This window comes from Condylostylus longicornis, unplaced genomic scaffold, assembly GCF_029603195.1.
Source record: "Condylostylus longicornis isolate FDR11 unplaced genomic scaffold, ASM2960319v2 ptg000048l, whole genome shotgun sequence".
Taxonomy (NCBI): Eukaryota; Metazoa; Arthropoda; class Insecta; order Diptera; family Dolichopodidae; genus Condylostylus; species Condylostylus longicornis.
Genome location: NW_026578017.1, coordinates 17131362 through 17152703, shown reverse-complemented (window position 1 = coordinate 17152703; position 21342 = coordinate 17131362).

The window sequence follows — 21342 nt, the reverse complement described above, 5'->3', positions numbered from 1 at the left end:
TAACAATTTTATAAGGTGTGTCAAATTATTATGTAAAATCCATAGACATGTACAAATTAAAATGTTTCAATAATAATTATAATATATGAAATTTAATTGGATAAGCATGAATCTATTTGAATTGCAATTAATTCCAATTATAATAATAATAATATATTAATGAAAATTTATTTATTTAAAAATTTAATTAAGCATTTTATCCCTCTATTGAACAGTATGTAATGAATTATACAATTGAATGCCCAACTATATACATGGCGTTATGAATAATTATAATCCTTTTTAATATTACTCCTACATAATTATATCATGAATTTTTTTTATTTGATTATTACTTTGTTTAAGAGAAATTTTTACAAATACAAAGTCTTTAATGCTTTTGGTGACAAAAATGTTCATTTATTAAATTAATTAATGGAACCGGAAATATAAAGGAGCACAATTAAGTAAATGAAAGAGAAATGGCTGCATTTAAAATTTCATAATTAACAATTTCTTAAAATATACACAACTGTGAGATTATTATGATTTTAAAATTTAAATTTTTCTAGAAAAATTGTTCGGTAGGCACTAAATTTGTAAATTAATAGAAAAATTAATTCCGAAATTCTTCTTTTTTTAATTTTCGGAGAATTAATTCCGAAATTCGAATAAAACGCAGTTTTCTGAACAGAAGAAAAAGTGTTTAATACAATCATTTAATGAAATAATCAATATTTCGTCTGGATACCTCAAAAAGAACTTAAATATTTCAAATTTTCATTATTTAAATTCATTTACAATACTTCCTCATTGAAGAAGAATGTACATATATTTGTATATCAGATTTTAGTTTTATTTCACTTGGATTTAACTAAATTGCATTTCATTCAATAATATAAAATAAAATCATCTCATATGTCTTACATGTTCATAATGTAATTGTATAACAAATTCTTTTTTATCGAAAAAAATCTTACTTTTATTAAAACAAGCAATAATGTTTTTTCTAATAGCATCAATCTAAAACATTTGTTTTTTTGTTTTATTAAAAAAAAAGTCCAGAAAGCATTCTTCAATTTTATAAGATTGATTTTCATTCATTTATCTTTTCTCATCATATAATAAATTTTTTTTTTTGATTTTCATACGTAATAAAAACTTACGTCAGGAAAACAAGTTTTCCTTATCTTTTCTTATAACAATAAACCTCTACAATAGCAATATTTCATTACTATTATCATTATGAAAATAATGGGTATCATATATGTAAATAATGTAAAATAATTATAATAAATCCACATACATATGGGAGAATGTTACATAAAGCATAAGATAAATCTACACACTGTAATTCAGTTCAAGGCTTCAATTAAGCTGTAAGTTATTATTTATAAATCAAAATTTTAATTTTTATAGGCAATTTTTGTCCTTACTGCAGTTTTTTAATAATTTGACTAAAATTATGATTTTATTATACGACACTGTTTAAGATGAAAATTTTAGAAAATTTTGAAATACGTTAAAATGATTTTTTAAATTATTGGAGGTATGATAATACTTAAGCTCAGCCATCGGCGTGAATAGCATTCAGCAAATTCAACTCAAATTGCGGCCCATCAATTCGAATACATTCAATTACGATTATTACACTTTTTCAAAACAAATTTTATGAACTCAGTCATAGGTGAGAGATACATAAAATTCCATATAAATTTTTTATTTGTCAAAGCAAAACAATCAATAAAGTCAGTTGAAAATGTTATTTCTACTAATAAGTAGGTAATGTGAGAAACTCGAATGATCTATGTACTCATAGTACTTACACAGTACATATTTGCACATAACCCACAAAAGTTTGCGATGGTTCATTAGAGAAATTCGCATTACTTTAAAATTCATATACAATACACTTTAACATATGCATATGAGAGTACTACAAATTATTAAGCAATACAACACGTACATTTCTGCTTACATGTCCTTTTGATTATAACGTGAAAATGTTAATAAAACTGGAAATTTCTAATTATAAAGGAAATCTAAATCATTGTGATTTCGGTTGAACAATTATATACAAAACAATTCTAATAATTGAAATTTAGTTTGTATAATTCGATTTTTTAGGAAGTTTTCTAACATAAATCAACTACATTCTTACAAAATTTCAATAAAGTAAACGTGTTTCTTATAAAATATTATTAAAGCTATTATTTCCAGATGAATTTAGCTACCATTTTTGCAACATCATTACCACATTATATTAAAATTAAACCCGAATCCCTGTTCCGATCTAGTAGCGTTCTTGCAACTTCATGCCAGTACCCCACAAAACAAATCTTCCTACATAAAAAAAAAAATGCAAAAACTAAATAATTGTTCTTTAAACAAAATATACGAAACTTTTAAGTAACTTTGAAAAAAAAAACCATAAAAAATTGTTAACCATAAAACTATGTTGTGGTATTCTTTTTTTTTTTTTGTTTTATTTTTAAATTAATGCAGAAGAGAATAGGAAAAAATATCCTTGAAAAATAAAAACTCAAAATAAAATAAAAAGAAAATGCATTTATAAATTTATACTATAGAATTAAAAAAATAATTTACATAATATTATATCATAAATGTAAGTACAGTCATCCTACAAAAATCTGAATTGAACGTTCTTAATGTCACCTATAGTGTCAATAGTCTTCTAGTAAGAATATTACTATATTATTTCTAAAATTCTATTGTAAATTGTGTTTCGGTCTTCATTTTCCTATATACATATAAGATGTTTAATGCCATAACGCAAAATTTAGAAATATTATTTTTGAAATTGTAATCTACAATCTTTTATTCAAGCCCAATCCGATTCGAGCTACTTGCATTTTCAAAATTTAAAACCCAAATTCAATTTATACAAAATAGTTTATCTTGGTTTTAAAAAATTAAATTACATAAATGGGATATTATTCAAAGGATGCCTGTACTTTTACACATACATTAATATTTTTGCTTTAATGTACGTATAATATAGATTTTAATACAATAATATACACACATAATATATTTTCATTAATGTGATTAATGTTGCATTATCACCATAATCATGATCATTACCATCATCACCCATGTATAAGAATAATAATTTTAAGGATAAAATAAAAACAAAAAATATAAAATACAAACAAAAAAAAAAAAAGTAAAAGCCTTATGTAGAAATTTTATAGCTTGAAAACAAGGAAGAAAAACAACCATAAATATGGAAGAAAATTTGTAAAAATAGAAAGAAAAAAAAACATAAATTAATTAATTAATCCTTGAATTGAATACAGGAGATTCACTTAACCAAAAAGAAAAAAAAAGGAGAAATAAATTATAAAATTTTTAAATTTTAAAATTATTATAAAATTCAATATTTTACTCAATATACAAAAGTCAACCTAAATGGTTGAATACCCGATATCATTAATTCACACATTAAATCTGAAGCACATGAAAAATGTGTATAATAAAGGTACAATCCCAATAGACCTTTATTTAGAATTTTGTAAACATTGAAAGAAAATCGTAAACATTTTTTAGTCCAGAGAAAAAAAAAACTCTAAAAAATTTCTGACATTTTTAATAAATCTAGTGCTTCATTGAAAATGTAGACAGCGCCAATTGTCTAGAAAAATAGCTTTACATTTCATTATACTTCTAACTCTTAATTAATTTAGTATGAATTAAAATTAACAAGTGTGACTTTTTCAGTATCAACTCTACTTTTAATTTCCTCTAAAATTTGACCATAGGGGAAGAATGCAATATTGAATTTTCACAGCGATTCTTTGATATTATTGTTAATTTGACTCTAGATTAGCTAAACTTTTTCAGTACCCAATCTACTTATAATTTCCTCCAAATTTTCATCATATTTAGTATTTTAGGCGAGGAATGCAAGATTGAATTTTTCCAGCAATACTTTGTCATTTAATTGAAATAAATGTCATAGAAGTCAAAATACTCCTGTTATAATTAAAATTCAAACTTTAATTGGCTCTATGAGCTATCAATTTTGTTTTTTACATTTTTGTTTTTCATTTACCAAAACAACTTTTTTTATAAACGTTAAAAAATTATAAGTTTTACTATTTAAGACAAAATTACAATTAAAAGAATAGCTTTCACTATTATTAAATTAAGAAAAATCATAATATTTAAGGTTGTTCAAAAAGAAATATTTAAAAAAGAGAGAGAGAAAAAAAAATTTAAAATTAGTAAAATACTAAAATTTTATTTACATTTTTACAAAATCTTCTAAATTAAGTAATTTTTGTTAAAATTTCAATAACAACCCAATAATCTCTTGAATCCAAATCATGAAGAATTAAGAAAAAATAAAATGGATTTTTTTTTATTTACAGCAACACACTTACAGAATGATGTCCTCTATAATTAAAAATTTATTAAAAAATTTTTCAATTGAAAAAAATATAGGTGTACGGATGTTGTATAAAAGAAAAGTTATTAATACATACGAGTATATGTATGTGTTAAGAAAAATTATTGCAAAAAAAAAAATAAAATAAAAATTATTCTTGTATTATGTTTGACAAAACAACTGATTAACGGCAATGACAGGGAAATTTTATAAAAATCGAACAACTAAATTAAAAAGTTGAAATTTTTTATGATAAAAATTCCACAAGATATGGTTAACAGTGTTGAATTTAATTATGATCTCTATAAAATATAATTTCAAAATTCATTTTTCTAATTTTAAATAATTTACTTATATAGAAGAATATATTTACAATTATATTCCAAGTGGGAATATTCAAAATATTTGGGAATATATAGAAAATATAATCATGAACTAAATAAATTCACCATAATTTTCATAGAGATTTAAATTTTATATAAAATTTATACACTTTAAACCTCAAAGTTTCATACAGGGTGATTGTATAAAGAGTACAATATATTCATTATTATACCAAATATTTAGAAAATCAAAAAAGAAATATTCAATTACAAATTAGAATTTAAAATATTAAAAATAATATGCAAAATTTCCATTTTATAGTGCTCTAAACCGAGACCTCATATAATAATCTCATATAATTCTCATATAATAAATTATATTTTTAAAATCTACGTATATTTCCAATCAGAGCTCATTAATAGTATTCAAAAATCACTAAAAATGTCCTTGATTAGTCATTCTCCAAAATCATTTAGTTCTTACGAAATTTCTCACTCATTTTGTCCTTCCCTTTTCTTTTTACTTACGATAATATTAACGCATATTATGGTTATTTTAAAATATTATGTCATAAAATATGTATGAGAATTCAAAAAAAAAAAGCCATCATCTTGTGGAACTTCATAAATAATTTATTATAAAATAATCTATAAAAATATTATATTTTTATACTTAATCATTATAATGCTGAATATGAAAAATAATTATGATCTATTTCAAAAAAAACCAAAAAAAAAACAAATAATAATTATAGTAAATCAATGTAAGCAAATTATTTTTTAAATAAATTCCAATGTCACATATTTTATATACATAATATACCAGGACTTTCTCCAATATACCACCACTCCACCCCTCCCTTCTGTTTTATGAAAAATTACATCACCAGAATACAAAAAGTTATTTTAAAATTTTTAAGATAATATTAATATTGTAAATATATTTTAGAAATTAATATTATAACTATATTATATACACATAGATATTATATATAAAATTATATTTAAAATAGAAAATGTAAAATTTAGACTTTGTAAAAGAAATAAAATAAAAGAAAAAAAGTATTGTAATTTTGTTCAAAAAAGTGAGAAAAAAATTAAAAAAAAAAAAAACTATAAATAAATTGAATACGCATTTTGTTAATATAGAATTTTAAGTCTCTATTTACTCTATATCTACAGGTGTTCAACTGTCCTATATTTTCAAAGATGAGCCGATAGTATGTCGATTTCAATATCGTAAATTTTCATAAATTCTTAAAATATAATTGATATCTACTTTATACTCCTGAAATTTCTGTGATTGCATATTTGATCTCAAATTTCATATTTAAGTAATAAGAACGTATAACATTTAAATTTATAATGACAATGTATAACATTAAAATTTTCTCTTTACCATTTATAAATTTTCTAAAAAATTTAATTATACAACCCCATTATTTATTAATAAATTCAATTGACATTTTATATAAAAAAATTTAAATATAATTTAGCACAATATAACAAATTGAAATAATTAATTTTAGTTGACTGTTATAATTTAATATAACAACTAAAATTCGATTATTTCTAAATAGTTCGATATTACTTAAACATTAGTTTGAATTCATTAAAAATGCTTTTAAAATTAGATATGATTTCTTTGACTATAGTGATAGAATCTATAATATTGAGTTTTTATAACATTGGGTAAATGGAGCTCATGTAAGAAATGTAAATCAACAATTTTAAAAAAGCTATAAAAAATTAAAAGTGAATTTCGCATTTTTTATCTTCTGACTGACTATGGTTATATCTATATTATGATATTCTCTATATTAGCTTAATATTAGATTTGTGTCAGCTATATATCGTAATAGGGAACGTAATATAAACTAAATATCAATACTTTCTATCATAGCCTAGATATTGGAATTCACAATAGCAATTTTGTCTGTCAGAGTACTCTTGTAAAAAATGCATCAGCAATTTTTTTAATTTGAAGATTATATTATGACTTGAAGATCAAATTATTTTATGTACTTAATGCCCAAAAAAAGTCAATAGAGAACACAGTTGTAGATTTGAGATTGCAAAGAAGAGGTAACAATGCACCGCGGCCTGAAAATATAGATCTATTGTGCCCCCCAACTAGGTGTGGGACAAAGCCCTACAACACTCCCTCGTGACCCATTCTCCTGATGAATTCAAGCAACTTTGATGGCTCGGCAGGCCGCAGCTTCGCTGAAATGAGCACGTAGTTTTTTATTTGATATTGAACACAGCTGTAATTTAATTCACAAAATTTTATTTAATGTTTCTGTTTGTTTATAAGGTTTTTTACAACAAAATTGGAGTAATACACTAATTGTGTCTTTCACTAATTTTTAATATTATAATATTGAGAGTGTAATAATATCGATATTACATGTTTATTAGTAGTATTATACCTTATACCGCATTTTGTTTTTTTAATATTTTATTTGTTTATGAAAACGAGCGAACGTTTTTGGAACGTGTTTTCGGCAAAGGACAAAATTGCTAATGATAAGGTAAGTTATTTCTAAGAGTAATAAGGAAATGTTTAGAAAAAACTATCCTCCATTATGATAATATAATAAAAACCTACATCTTGTGTACTCGTATCTCCATTTTTAATTTGGTGTATACATAGAAAATAATTATTAATATTGCAATATTCGAATTTTTTATCCTCAAATATCGCAGCAAATCAATCTTTTACTTTTCAATTCTGCTCGGTTCTTATAACCGAAATCTCTTTAAAAATCTATTCATTAAAATTTTAACAGTAAGCAAATATTTATGCCTTTTAACAAATAACAATAAAATTAAATTACCATAATAAATAAATTGATTTTGTATGACAATTAAAATGTAAAATTTTTTAAATCTCCAATATTTTTATTATACGCAGTATGTATACTGCTCACTGTTCAGTACTGGGCTCATTGATTCATTTTTTAAAAATAAAATTTTCATTAAAATTTATTATAGGTTATTTGAAATTTTTGTAAAAATATACAAATTCAAACACTGACATACCTACATATTACATAAATGCTATAAATATACAAGTAAGTAGATATTTATAAATAACGATAAAATAATAATGTTCATTGATTACCTATAAAAATTTACAATTTACGAGACAAAATCTATTAAGGTCAGTAGACAGGCGACAAAAAAAAAATATGAACTTTTATAGTACCCAATTTATTAAAACAATTTTTACCTTGTGTCATCTCAGGTCTCCTCTGTGCATTGAATTATTATTTAGTATCATCCTGTTAATTTATTATTTAATCATCTTTTATAAATTGAATGATAGGAAATTACAAACATTTGAGAGCATAATTCCCGACATTGTTATTAAAATTTATCATGAGAAATGGTCACTTCTCAATATACCATTAAAAATTTGTGATTCCGCCTGAAAAAAAAATAAATCAAATTTATTAGAAAAATTTGTCTCCTGAATATTTAATTAGTAAAATAAATTAGACATGATAAGGACTAACAAGTCTACTGTGAACTCTAGTGGTATATCTATTTAACTATAATATTTTAATAAAATTTTTGCAACGTGTCTCAATATCTGTGACTTTTCGCAGATAATCATCATTATTTCACTCAATTTATCACTAGTTCCATAAAATGTATAAAAAGTCAAAGTAATATTGTCGAAAATTTTAAGAAAACACCTAGGCTAGGAAAAGAAAATCATTTACCAAATTAATTGAACCTAATCTTAATTAAATATTTTTGCGTATATTCAAAATATACAAACAAGTCGAGAAAGTTACGTATTACCGGTTACTTCATTATTTTTATACTAAAATATTTTGTATTACTACATAGCTATTTAACGTTTCATAAATAGTACTCGTTGTACAATAAAAGGATCCTAAGTGATGATTGGTATGATCGAATTCCATCATAAATTTTGTAATGTTTCTACACCAAAATGAAAAAAAAAAATCAAATTATTATCGATTGGCTTCCAATATATTATTTTAAAATTCTTTATTTGTTTTTGATTACTATTATACAATATTAAGGATGACGAGACATGCTTTAATATAATAACTTGTTCGGGAAAATTCTATATTCGTAGACATTCCAGTGATAATAAAAATGATTAAAATGAAATTCCCAAATGGTATGTATTTACTTACAGTATTTTCTCCAGCAGAATAAGAATAAAGACTTCTAAGAATGTATAATTTACAATTATATGAAAATTTATGCCTTCAAGTAATTTCTAAATTAAAATTAAAATCTTTGAAAAATTTAATTTTAACATTCTACGAATTTATAATAAAAATGATAAAATGATAATTTAGAATAAAAGAAGTTTTGGAATTCATATAAGGAGAGATTTTATCATTTAAGACTTATTTAGGAAATGTTTATAAATGTATTATACGGTACTCCCAATATTAGAATGTGTTCTAAAGTAGTAGTCCTGGATTTTTGCTCGTAACTCCTATTTTTTTGAAGAACCTTATTTCTCTACCAAAATATGTTCTTCTACCTTTAAACGTTATGACGCCAAAAATAATTTTATGATAATTTATTGCATCAAAATATCAAACAACTTTTGAACTCCCTAAATGCTTAAAAATAGAGAGTTGCTTTTCATATTAAGAATGTAATCACAAAATTAATTTTCCAAAAATATTGTTATGTTCCACTAAAATGACAAATTTATACAAAAAATCTCTACTCTCGTCCTTCAAAAGTAGCAAAATTTGAGTTTTTTAGCTCTTTATATTCAAAAACCCAAAACTGTAAGCTTTTTCAAAATATAATAATTTATCTTAACTTCAAATAGTCGTCAAATTCGAATAATATGCTAACACTTCCATAACTTTTTTGTTGTTACCCTAAAAGTATGCAATATTTTTATATTGCATAAATTTAATTTTTGCATGTTAATGAAAATAAATTAAGTAGAAGATTGCTTTCTAAAAAAAAAGTCTGATGTGAACAGCATTGTAAAAATGTTACATTGTATAATGGAAATGTCACTTAAACACTTATTTCAAATTCTTTAATATTACCAATAATGTGAAACAGTCTAGTTGTAATACCCCAGTTTCCAAAAATTGACATGTAACGTTTCCGAGAATTGATCAAAACTTCTTTTAGTAAACTCAAATACAAAAATCAGTTTGGGCAAACTTGAGACCCAGAAGTGCACAGACAGAATGAAAAACAAGCCGACATCTCACAAAATACAGTTTATTTACGATTCTTTACCATGATCGACGAAATTTGGTTCCCCTATTGTATGCGATGCGCTCGGTTAAAATTAAAATTATAACAGTTTATTGAATCTTTTATACTGTAGTTCATGTTTTCGAATAAAAAAAAATTTATGTTCATTAATTCCAAAAATTAAAATTGCCATGGGAATTGAAAGTTTTATAATTAAAAAAAAAAGTTTTACCCTCATTATTTTCAGTACATTCGCATTTTATATGAAGGACAATAAAATATTGTTGTGTATATGTACATAGGTCTATTAATTAATTGTCAATTATATTATAATTTTTATTCATTATTAAAAATTATTTAATAATTCAATTATTTTAAGAATAATACAAAAGCATTTTTATTTAATTTGCAATTTATTCAATTTAAATTAATTATTATTCGAAATACAATTTCGAACAAAAAAAATTTATTATTATTGAATTAAGGTTAACCAATTTAAAGCAATAAAGTTTTAAGGACATAAATAAAAAATTTTTTATTTTAATATTATTGCAATTCATAATTTACTATTCAAAATACAGTCTTGTCAGAATATTTCCCAATTAATGTTTTATACGGCATAAAAGTTTTCATATTTACGACGTTTAAAAAGTCTGGCAATGAGCGCGTAATTATATATTAAACATTATGTAGTAGAAATCTAACAAAAACAAGATTCAATTCAATCATTTGATCCCATATGCTCAATACAGGCAAAACAATTTTTTTTAACTTTCAAACAAAATAATTTAGTGGGGGTAAAAATGCATCATATTGCCGATTGATAGATCTAAAACGAGAAATTAATCAGTAAACTCATAATATCAATATTATTATTAAATACCATAAAAATTTGGAATAATTTGACGGCGTTAATAACTAGGTATTCGTGAAGTGACAAATCAAACAGCAAAAAAAGCCACCGACTTCTGAAACTCGTGTACATTGAAAACTAATTAATTTTCAAAATTTATTTTTCCTTAAAACAAAAACTTATTTCCCATTCCTTTCGGCTAAAATTGCATTTATATACTTTACATTTTATGATCCAATTATTCACAAAATTTTAATTTTTCGAAAATTGATAAATTTGATAAGTTTTATATTGTTGCCCTGAATTTAATGGTTTCTCTTTTATAAATGAAATTAGTTGAAGAGATTTAATTGACGAAAATGTGCTGCTTGGTATTATTTGATTTAATACTAATTCCCGTTCTACGTAATCATTTTTATTAAAATAAGATTTTATTAAGGTCAACGGATTACAAAGGTTATAAGAATTTAATAAATATTTGATATTAAAATACAAACTATGTATATATACAATTTAAAACTAAATATTCTAGAAAGGGCAAATTATTTTAATTTTTTAAAAGAGTCACTAAAATCGGATTTATTTTATTATTTAATTTCCGAAAATGATATTAAAATTCTACATTGTAAACAAGGTTTATAAGTTCTCGTATTTTATGATAAGTTAATAAATCCATATAGGGACAGGAATAAATTTTGCCTTGCCTTTTATAACTACGTATTAAAATAAATGCACTTAAATTTTAAACGATTTTCTTGCTAATTTCTAGCTAATTTTGTGAAATTTTAATCTTCTAGTTAATTCTTGCGAATAGAGGAAGAAAAGTGTGCACAAATTAACAGAAAATATTGTGTGTGTGAATTATAAGAGCAGAATGATGCCGAACAAATTGTAATTTTAACATTGTCAAGAAGTCAAAAGTAAGTATTTAAAATTAAAAATTTAAGAATTTCCTCTGTGTTTCATGATTCAAATTGGTCACTTGTGCTACATCTCACTTATATTACTTGAATCTTGTATCCTATAATAATGAAATCAGAAAATTTCCAACATAATAACATAGTAATAATTTTTACTAAACGGACAATATTACTTTTATATTCAGCTGATCCAGGGGATAAGGTGGCAAATAATAAATAAAATATTAATTTTTTGCATATTTTTTAAACATATTTAACAAGTTTTACTGGTAAAACTATTAGAGATAGAGGACAATTTTATATGGGCTAGCTTTTAGATCTCATTCTAACACATCGTAATAAAAAACAAAATAATACAAATTTTCAAAAAGATGAACAAACGATAAAGAAAACAATACAAATTTTCGAGAAATGTCGAGTTTTTAAAAAAAAAAATTTCAAAAATAAATTAAAAATTCTGACTTTGACGAGCCATATTTTTAAAACTATGGCTCAAATTAAATTCATTTTAAGACTGAAAATAAAAAGGAATCAATCGTCTGTGAAACCAATCCTCTTTGTAGAATGGCTCCAAAGTTATAAGCATTAACTTATGTGCAGGAAAAATCTGGAACTCTGTTTTGTCAACAGGCTGCAGCACAAAAACTAGTACATCTGCACCCACCACCACCTATGCAATTTTTGCTCGAAATTGATCAAAGAATCATCCCTGAAATTATTTTCCACTTTAAACTAAATACCCTGTATTATAGCTGCCTAATAATTATTTCATGTCATAAAAATCCTTTCGAATATTGAATTTAAATATAATTTCATAGTGCACAGTTAATAATTTTTCTCTATTTGTATAGTTATAAATTAGTTACAAAATTTTTCTCATAAATTCTATAAAAATTAATATTTCTTTAGAAACAAAACAATAAGAATCCAATTTGATATGAAAGCCAAATTTATTTTCTCTACATAGTTTGTCTTTTAAATGAAATTTTCAGTCTTAGTGCACAAAACACTTATACATATATAAAAGAATATTATATTGCACACCCATTTATCTATGCTTGTATATAAAGTCAATGCTTAAGTATGATAAATTTACAGCATCTTGGCAAACTTTCATTTTCATGTGAAAAATGCACTGGCAAAGCTTTAAATTTATTGTTTGCATCATAAATTCAATTTTTTTACTTTTTTGTGCTTTTGGTTTTCTTCGCGTTTCTGATATTTTTTAATGTGATTTTAACGAGATTAATTTTATTTTATTTTACTTTTTTTTTAATAATAAATTTTTATAATAAGTTTTTGTCATTATGACAGATATTGTTATTTCAATATTATATAGAAAAAAAATCTATATAATAAAACAAAAAGCACATCAATCAATCATGTGGAATAGTGCAGCTTCAGTGGTAAAATTTTATAACAGTTTTTATTTTTCGCCACTAAAGTTAAATGATTTTTTTTTTTTTTAATTCTTTGCAATAATCTATAAAAGTTTTCATGGCAAAATTAGAAAAGTTAATGAGAACATTTTGTGTTCCAAAATGATCCAGCAACTCTTTTGTACAAATACAATTTTCTGTTTCGTCTGAAAACTTAGAAAATTTATGAAATAAGACCTATGAATTTATGAATATTAATGAATAACCTGAAAAAGTAAGTTTTAAAATTGAATTTTTTCTTAAAAAAAAAAAAATAACCAACTCAGTGGTTGTGATAAGTGCAATCAAACTTTAATAACTCTTCCTAGCGAGAAATTTTATTCCTTTTCTTATTTTACTCGGAAATTTTAAATTGACGCAGATGAAACATTTCATACGAAAAAAAAATCTTGAAGTTTTCTTAAAGAGTGTTTTCGTGGAGTCAAAACCTAAAACAAAAAAGTATTAAAAACCGTTTCTGAAGAAGTAAGAGAAAATTTTCTTCATAAGAACCCTCCCGATTTACACATCCCAATTCAATTCTACTTACTAAAACAGAAAGATAAGATTTATTATATTAAATGTACAAATTAAATAATGAATACGATTCAAATTTACAAGTTCATATAGTCCTCAATAAACAAAAGGAACTCTTATCCTTACATATTTTCGAATTAACAAAAATACCTTCAATGCAAAATTTCGTGAATTTTTAAAAATCTATTTCATTTGAAACGTCATTGCATATCACATTTCAACAAATTTCTGTAACCAAAATATTTTCGACACCAAAAATTATATTGACACACAAAAATAGACCCCACTACTAACGAATTTGAATATTAATTCATTCATATTTACTTTAACTACTACAAGGATAATCAATTTAATAATAATAAAAAAAAATATTAATTTTTCATAGAGAGCATTCAACTGGCGATTCTCATTCTGAAAGCTTCGTAAAAAAATAATGAGACAAAATCAATTAGCAAGATTTTAAGCTAAGAAAAAGTTACTTAAAAATCCTTTCAAACTTTGCATAAGAAAATTGTTTCTATTTTGGCAATAAAATTTTGTTGTCTTTAAATTTTCAAAATGAAAATTAAAAATTGTCTCACCCAATGAAAAATGGACTCTTATGAATTATTCCTTAACAACTCTTTCATTTTCTAATCTAATTAATTTTTATTTTGTATTGCTTTTGGTGTAAAATTTTTTAAAAAATAAATATTTTATTTCCAAATGTATTTATGCTTTCACCAGAATTTTCAATAAAAATCAATTAAGGATTACAAAGTTTTGATTCTTAGAAAAGAAATTAAAAATTTTTAACACTATTGATATCGAATTTTTTACAATACTTTCCCTCCTTTATTTTTCCTAAAAAAAAATCCTTTCTTTTTCTCGTACAATTATTATTCACTTTCCCTTTAATATAATTAAAAAAAGGATACCATAAATATACTAAAAATAAAAAATAAATTTTATTTTTTTTTAAATTTTCTATAGAAAAAAAAAATTAACAATTTAACATCGAAAAACGAAAAGGAAAACGAAAACAATCTCTTTACTCTTAAAGTGAATTTTCAATTTAAGAAATAAGAATCTTAAAAATCTTAAATCAAATATTCAAAAAGGATATTGAAAGGATATCTTTTAATAAACATAACTTCTTAATATATTTTAAGTATCCTTTTTTTTCTTATTTTCTCTATCTCCATCTATACTTCCATAAAAATTCAAGAAAGATGAAGAAAATTATTTTTTTTCCCTTTCTAATAAAATTTTTTCTAAATTTTGTAGAACACATGAATTTTGAATATAGGCTGGAATATTAAATGAGTACGGTATTGTGTGTATATAAAATACAAGTTTAAGGCATAAACTTACACATAAATAAATTATGTTCAAAAAAAATAAATTATTTTGATTTCCGGAATATTTAAATGATAAAATATACAAAATATTTTTGGAATGGAAAAATTTTTATTTCCCGATCGTTTAAGAATTTTGAAAATCTTTCAATTGATCTTCACAACATTTAAAAATTTTCTAGTGTTAATCTGAATCATTTTCTCTGTTATTCTTCTACTTCTTATTTTAGAGGAATAAAAGAGAGGAAAAAAAATATAAAAATACAGGAATAAAAAGAAATTCTGACAAACTGCAGGTTTATAATTGCGACAATAAGAAGCATGCCACAATAATCGTAAACCAACTAACAATTGAATACAGCACTGATTAACCTGCTAGACGGTTCACCTAGAGTACATTATATAACAAAATATAATTTTCCATTATAATTTGTTAAAAACAAAAACTCTACCTTGTTCTTTACAACTTGTAAAGTTGTTCAAATTCTAAAATTGTAATTTTTAATACGAAAATAATACCCAAGATTATTATACTTTCTTTTTTAGCACTTTCCGTCTGTCCGTATGTTCATGTACGCGGACCGATAAACAATTTCAAATTTTGCAATCTCAGAAAAGCAGTGGCTTGCTTCTTCTACCACGACTTACCGTATTTAAATTTAAAAAAAAAAAACAAAATTGACGTTAAAATTTACCGTAATCTAAAATCCGTTTTTTTTTTTTAATTTTTGATGTCGTTTACTTCTCGACCCCAAATTGTTAAAGTGAGAATTTTTAAAGCAAACAGCTCTTAGACACTAATAAATGGCTTCTTTCGTTAGAAGAAAATTTTTTTCCATCTCCATCGCTTCTCAAGCTATAGCTTCTCGAAATTTGTAAAATTTGAATATTTGGCAAATTATACCGAAACTGTTAGGTTTTTTTGAAGACTGCGTACACTTTTCATCCTAAAGATATGCAATTTTTAATATATAATTCGTATATGAACGGAAGTAATTTTAATAGTATAGTGGAAGTAATTTTAATATAGCTAGGTGTGCATAGGTTGTTTTTAAAAGCAGTACTTTCACTTGTTAAAGGGAAAAGTTCTATGATACAAACCATTGGTTTGACCCAACTTTATTTTCTTTTAAATTAAAAATTCAAAATCAAAATATTGTCGATAATACGAATAAGTAAAAATCCTTGAAAATTATAAGTATGCAAATCAGAAAGGTATATAACAAGAACAAAAAAATAAAACAAAAACAGAAATGAATTTTTAAAATTTAAAATTCTTAAATAATATCCTTAACAATATCCTTGGAAAGAAATCCTCAAATCTTAAGGTGTAATAATTCAATTGTGGTTAAGTTACTATCGCAAGACACAACATTGAAGACACAACAAAAGACAAACAAAACAAAAAAAAAATAAGAAAATCTCAGCAAAAAGGACTAAAAAATTATTTTTGTTTTTCATTTTTTGTTTTTTTTCATTATTATTTTGTGTAAAAAGATAAAGTTATAAATAAGGACTTTTATATCGTAGCTAAGGATTAAATTGTTCATTTTCTAACTTTAAGAAATTTATTTCTTTGTTTTGATTTATCAAAAAACAACAGGAAAAAAAGAAAACTTTCCATTTCTTTTCATTCACAGCCTGGATTTTTTGTTTTGTTTTTCTTTATTATTTTTTTTCCTTCCTTATAATATGAAATAAGAAAAATCAATAAACAACCTGGAATTTTTGAAATAAAAATCCTTGAAATCTTTTCTTCTGCGGTTGATTGTGTTTCTCTTACTTTTCTTCTCTTTACACTCTTACACACTTACACTTACCGGTTTATATTTTGCAAAAAACGAAAAAAAAGAAGGAAAATGAAGGAAAACAACAATAAAATGTAATAAATTTTTTACCATAAGAATTTTTCGTTCTTCATTATTCCTTAAGACAATAAATTGAGAAAGTTTATAAAAATGAAATCAATTTAGAAGTAAATGTCGGGTAATTTAACTCATCTATGTACAATTTATATTATATAAGGTTATGTTGTGTAACTTATGATTTATATTATGATTATTAAGATTCTTTCATTTTAATAGTATATAGTTATGCATTACAATAGGAGTAATATATTAGGAGTAAATATACAAGAAAATTTTTATCATATTTTCACTCGTTTATAACTTGCATGATATTAATAACGGTCATATAATCGGGTGGTGGCAAAACATATCACATAAATTATGTGAAAATTTCAATTATTTTGAAATTTTCTCATAATAATGGTATAGTTTTCATTCGTTATAATATAAAATAAAATTCAAAGTACTTGACGTATAAAGTTGAAATTAAAAATTATAAGAGGTTTTAAGGGAAATAAGTTGTCTAAAGTAATAATTTTGAGCTCATATACAATAAAATAATTGTTAAATGTAAAACGTAAGCTAACTGCAACCAAGTGCAATTTCGATGCCAGTATCACTCGTTTGATATTGTGTGCAATATTAACGTGTATTACACAATTTAAACCGAATGGATAGTACAAAAATTACTATTAAACAGGGTGATCCAGCAACAAGCTACAAACCATATATCATCGAGTATAGGGTCGAAAATGAGTAAAATTTTTGTTCAAAATCGGAATAAATCGGAATCGTTTCGGATCTGCAGGGATTTTAAGAAAATTTGTCGAAATTTTAACATACCTAAGTTATTTTGCTTATAGTTTCCCGCCCAGAAAAAATAGAAGCTTCAACCAAACAGTTTTTAAAAGGTCTATTGGAGGGCTTCAAATAAAGGATTGTGAATGTTTAGGTTTTATATGTTTTTTTGGAAATAAAAGCATTCAAACTTGAAGAAAATTCCAATTTAATTCATCTTTTACTTTTTTTCTTTTTTTGTCCCGATAACTTCCAAAATTCTCTCTACAGGATTTTGTCCACCTGGCTTTAATTTAAGTCATTAGACGTTAAAACTTTTCGTATGAACGTTTCTTTGATTTTAGTTCGAATTTTCAAAAATGTTAAGATTCTTGGTTCTGATCACCTAGTTTAACAGATAACATAAGAACCTTACAAATTACATACATTACATACATGTTATAGATAAAATATATTATTATAATTTTACCCATGCCCATCAGGAGATTCTAAAATATAAATTGCCAAATTATAATATTGTTTCATATAAATTGCATACCATACGCAAATTTATAATTTTGAATTTCATTAAAAATAAAAATTCTAAAAATATAACGACAATGAAAAATAAATTTTGATGCAAAATTATGAAAAAAAGAAAAATATTAACATAATTTGGTTAAAAACATTTTCTCAATTTTTTTTCCTTATTAATAATTTAATGCAAAAAAAAATAAAAAAAATTTTCTGCCCCTATAAATATGTTATTATATACATATATGATACATGAATTTTAATTTAATAAATTTGCATAGCTACAACTGGTTAGTAATCCTCATCCAATTACACGTGTTAAACTGTTATATGTCTTTAGATTAAAAAAGAGAAAAATGTTAAAAACTTGAAGATCAATTGGAAATTTTTATTTCTTTAATTATACTCTTTACTCTTCAATATATACCTACTTGTATAAAGCAATGAAAAAATTCTACAAGAATTTGAAAAAAAAATGAAAAAAAAACACATGGAATAAGTTCTCATTTCCCTTGGGAAATAAAGAATTGTAATGGTTTCGAATTTTCTCTGAAAATAATTTCCCATAGTTATGTTTTTTTTCCGATAATAAAAAAAAAACTGATGTGATCAGCACATAACTGACTGCAAGTGTATTGTCTAATTTCGCGAAATTGTTGCATGAGATTATGAATATATTTGCCAGACTAAGCTTCTATATAAAGTTTTGGAAAAAATGGCTGATTGATTTCTTAAACATAGTCAAAAAAGTAAAATCGCCATGTAGTAAAGACCCAGTTCAAAGAACCTGACATATCCCGAAAGTTGATCAAACCGTCTCTTTTTCGATAAGAACTGGTATATGAATTCTCATAAAAATCGGTTCAGTGAAATTTGAACCAATCATTATATTGACAGAATATTTGAGTTCATAGTGGTCACCAATAATACTTAGAATCGCTCCATTAATTCCAGTTTAACTAGAAAACGAATTTAAATTTTTCCAAAAGATTTTTTAAAATCTTTTGAAATCTACACAGACAAACTACCAGACAGACAGACCGACAGATATCTCTCTAAAAATAGTTTAGTAACGCTTCCCAGAGAGAAACACATTTCCGGTAAAAGCTTGACATGTGAAATTTTGTGCCACATTAATTTTGTGCCATAAATTTATACAGAATGTGTTATCCAAACACATAAATTTGAACAGGATGCTATAAAATTTAATAATAAATTATAGCCATTTAAATCATTTAAACCCCACATTTCTGGAAGAAATTGAAGATTTCTTTCAGAATCTTATTGAATTCAAAATTGTTAAACATAGAAACAGTTGGAACAAATGAAAAGAAATCTGATCGAGAAAACTACGTAATAAACACAATTTTTTAATTTGTCATTTTTTTTCCTCTCATTTTTTATAAAAAGGATGAGATTGAGAATAAAGTTACGGATATCCGTTTCGAAAATATTAAAACAAGGAAAGTGTATTATTAGAATTTTCTAAAAAAAAAGCTCTTCAAATATTTATTTGCATCTAAAAAACATTCAAAGAATGAATTCCAGATTAATGAAATATTTAAGACATGCAATTTTTTGAATAATCTAGAGAATTTTCCTGAAACTCTTGCAACCTGCGAGTACAATTAATAAAATATTGAAATAATTTTTTCATCATTACCTTCAGTTATTGCCATATTAATAATAAAATATTTTTGTAATTGGTTTTTAATTCAGAACAACCATTATTTAGTTTTAAATTTACATTAAAAGAGAAGTATGGAACTTCAAAAAGAGTTATAGGTTTCTCTTACCAACATTATTTGACTTTGAAAGAAAAAAAAAACTTCATATTTCAATGTTAATAAACTTCTGTTTTCTATTTTCTTTAGAGAGAATCGCAATAAAGTAAGTTTTCGTTTTTCTACGCAATATTCTTGAAAAATTCGAGAAAAATTCGACAACTAGTGAGAAGAAATGAAGAAATCTATAATATGTGTAATTTATTACTCATTTCACATCACAATTAAGAATCCATTTAATTTTTCAAACTTTCTTCTTTTCATGCATTTTATAATATTTTTAGCAAAAGTGTACAATATTCCCTGCCTATCAAATACCTTTTTCAATAAAATATGAAAAATTTATCAACATAATTCAAATTTAAAAATGTACTATAGACCAAATAACCATAGAATGCTTGTAAAATTTCTTAAAAATATGGTTAGATTCAGGTTTACTTGATCAATTATTAATGAAAATTTTGTAAAAATCACAACTGAAACGTTGGTAGGCTGATGCTATTAACAAAGATTCGTAAATATTACCCATCAATAGAAGGTTGCTAAGTAGGAACATGTGATATTATTATATGGCAACGGATATGTAAAATAAAATCTGGTTACCACAAGCGTTGAAAACGCAAAAATTACCTAGATTGTGTTTTATAATACAAAACGTATTTGCCATTCGTAAATGAATCCCATTGTGAATGTAAGATATTAAAAGAAAAGATCTTATTAATAATTCTTAAGAAATATAATAAGAATTTTAATTAAATTTCATATTAATTTTCGTGTTATATCTTAATATATCTGAAGTACTTAAAAATTTCGTAATACAAAACGCAAATTACATATAGCTTAGAACATAAACTTACGTACATATACAAATTTTACGTGTAAATAAAAGTTAATTTCAAACCATTTAAAACAACTTAAATGCATAAGTTAACAAGTAATTAAAAACTTTTTTGCACAAAAATTTACCACCTCTATTCAAATTGTTAAACTAATTACATACACACACACACACACCCATAAACAAACCCAACAAAAAGAGAATTAATTCTGTTAAATTTTATCGTTATACTTATACATAAAAAAAAATGAAAGTATATAATGAAAATTCGTTGACCTTGACCTCAAAATTTTCAATTTTTCATTAACTTACTTCAACGTTACTTTTAAATTTTCATTAAATATATAAGTGTTTAAAAATATCCTTTAACAAAGTGTTTGTTAAATTGCTTGAATTTTATATTTAAAATATCCTTTTAAATTTTAAAAAGTTTATTTTTTTTTTAATTTTTCTCATTTGTATAGTTTTTAAAAATTAATATTGAAATTTGTTTTTTTTTAATTTATAATTTGTTTTATTATTTGTAGTGAAAATTTTAATTTTAGTTTGTATTCGGTAGAC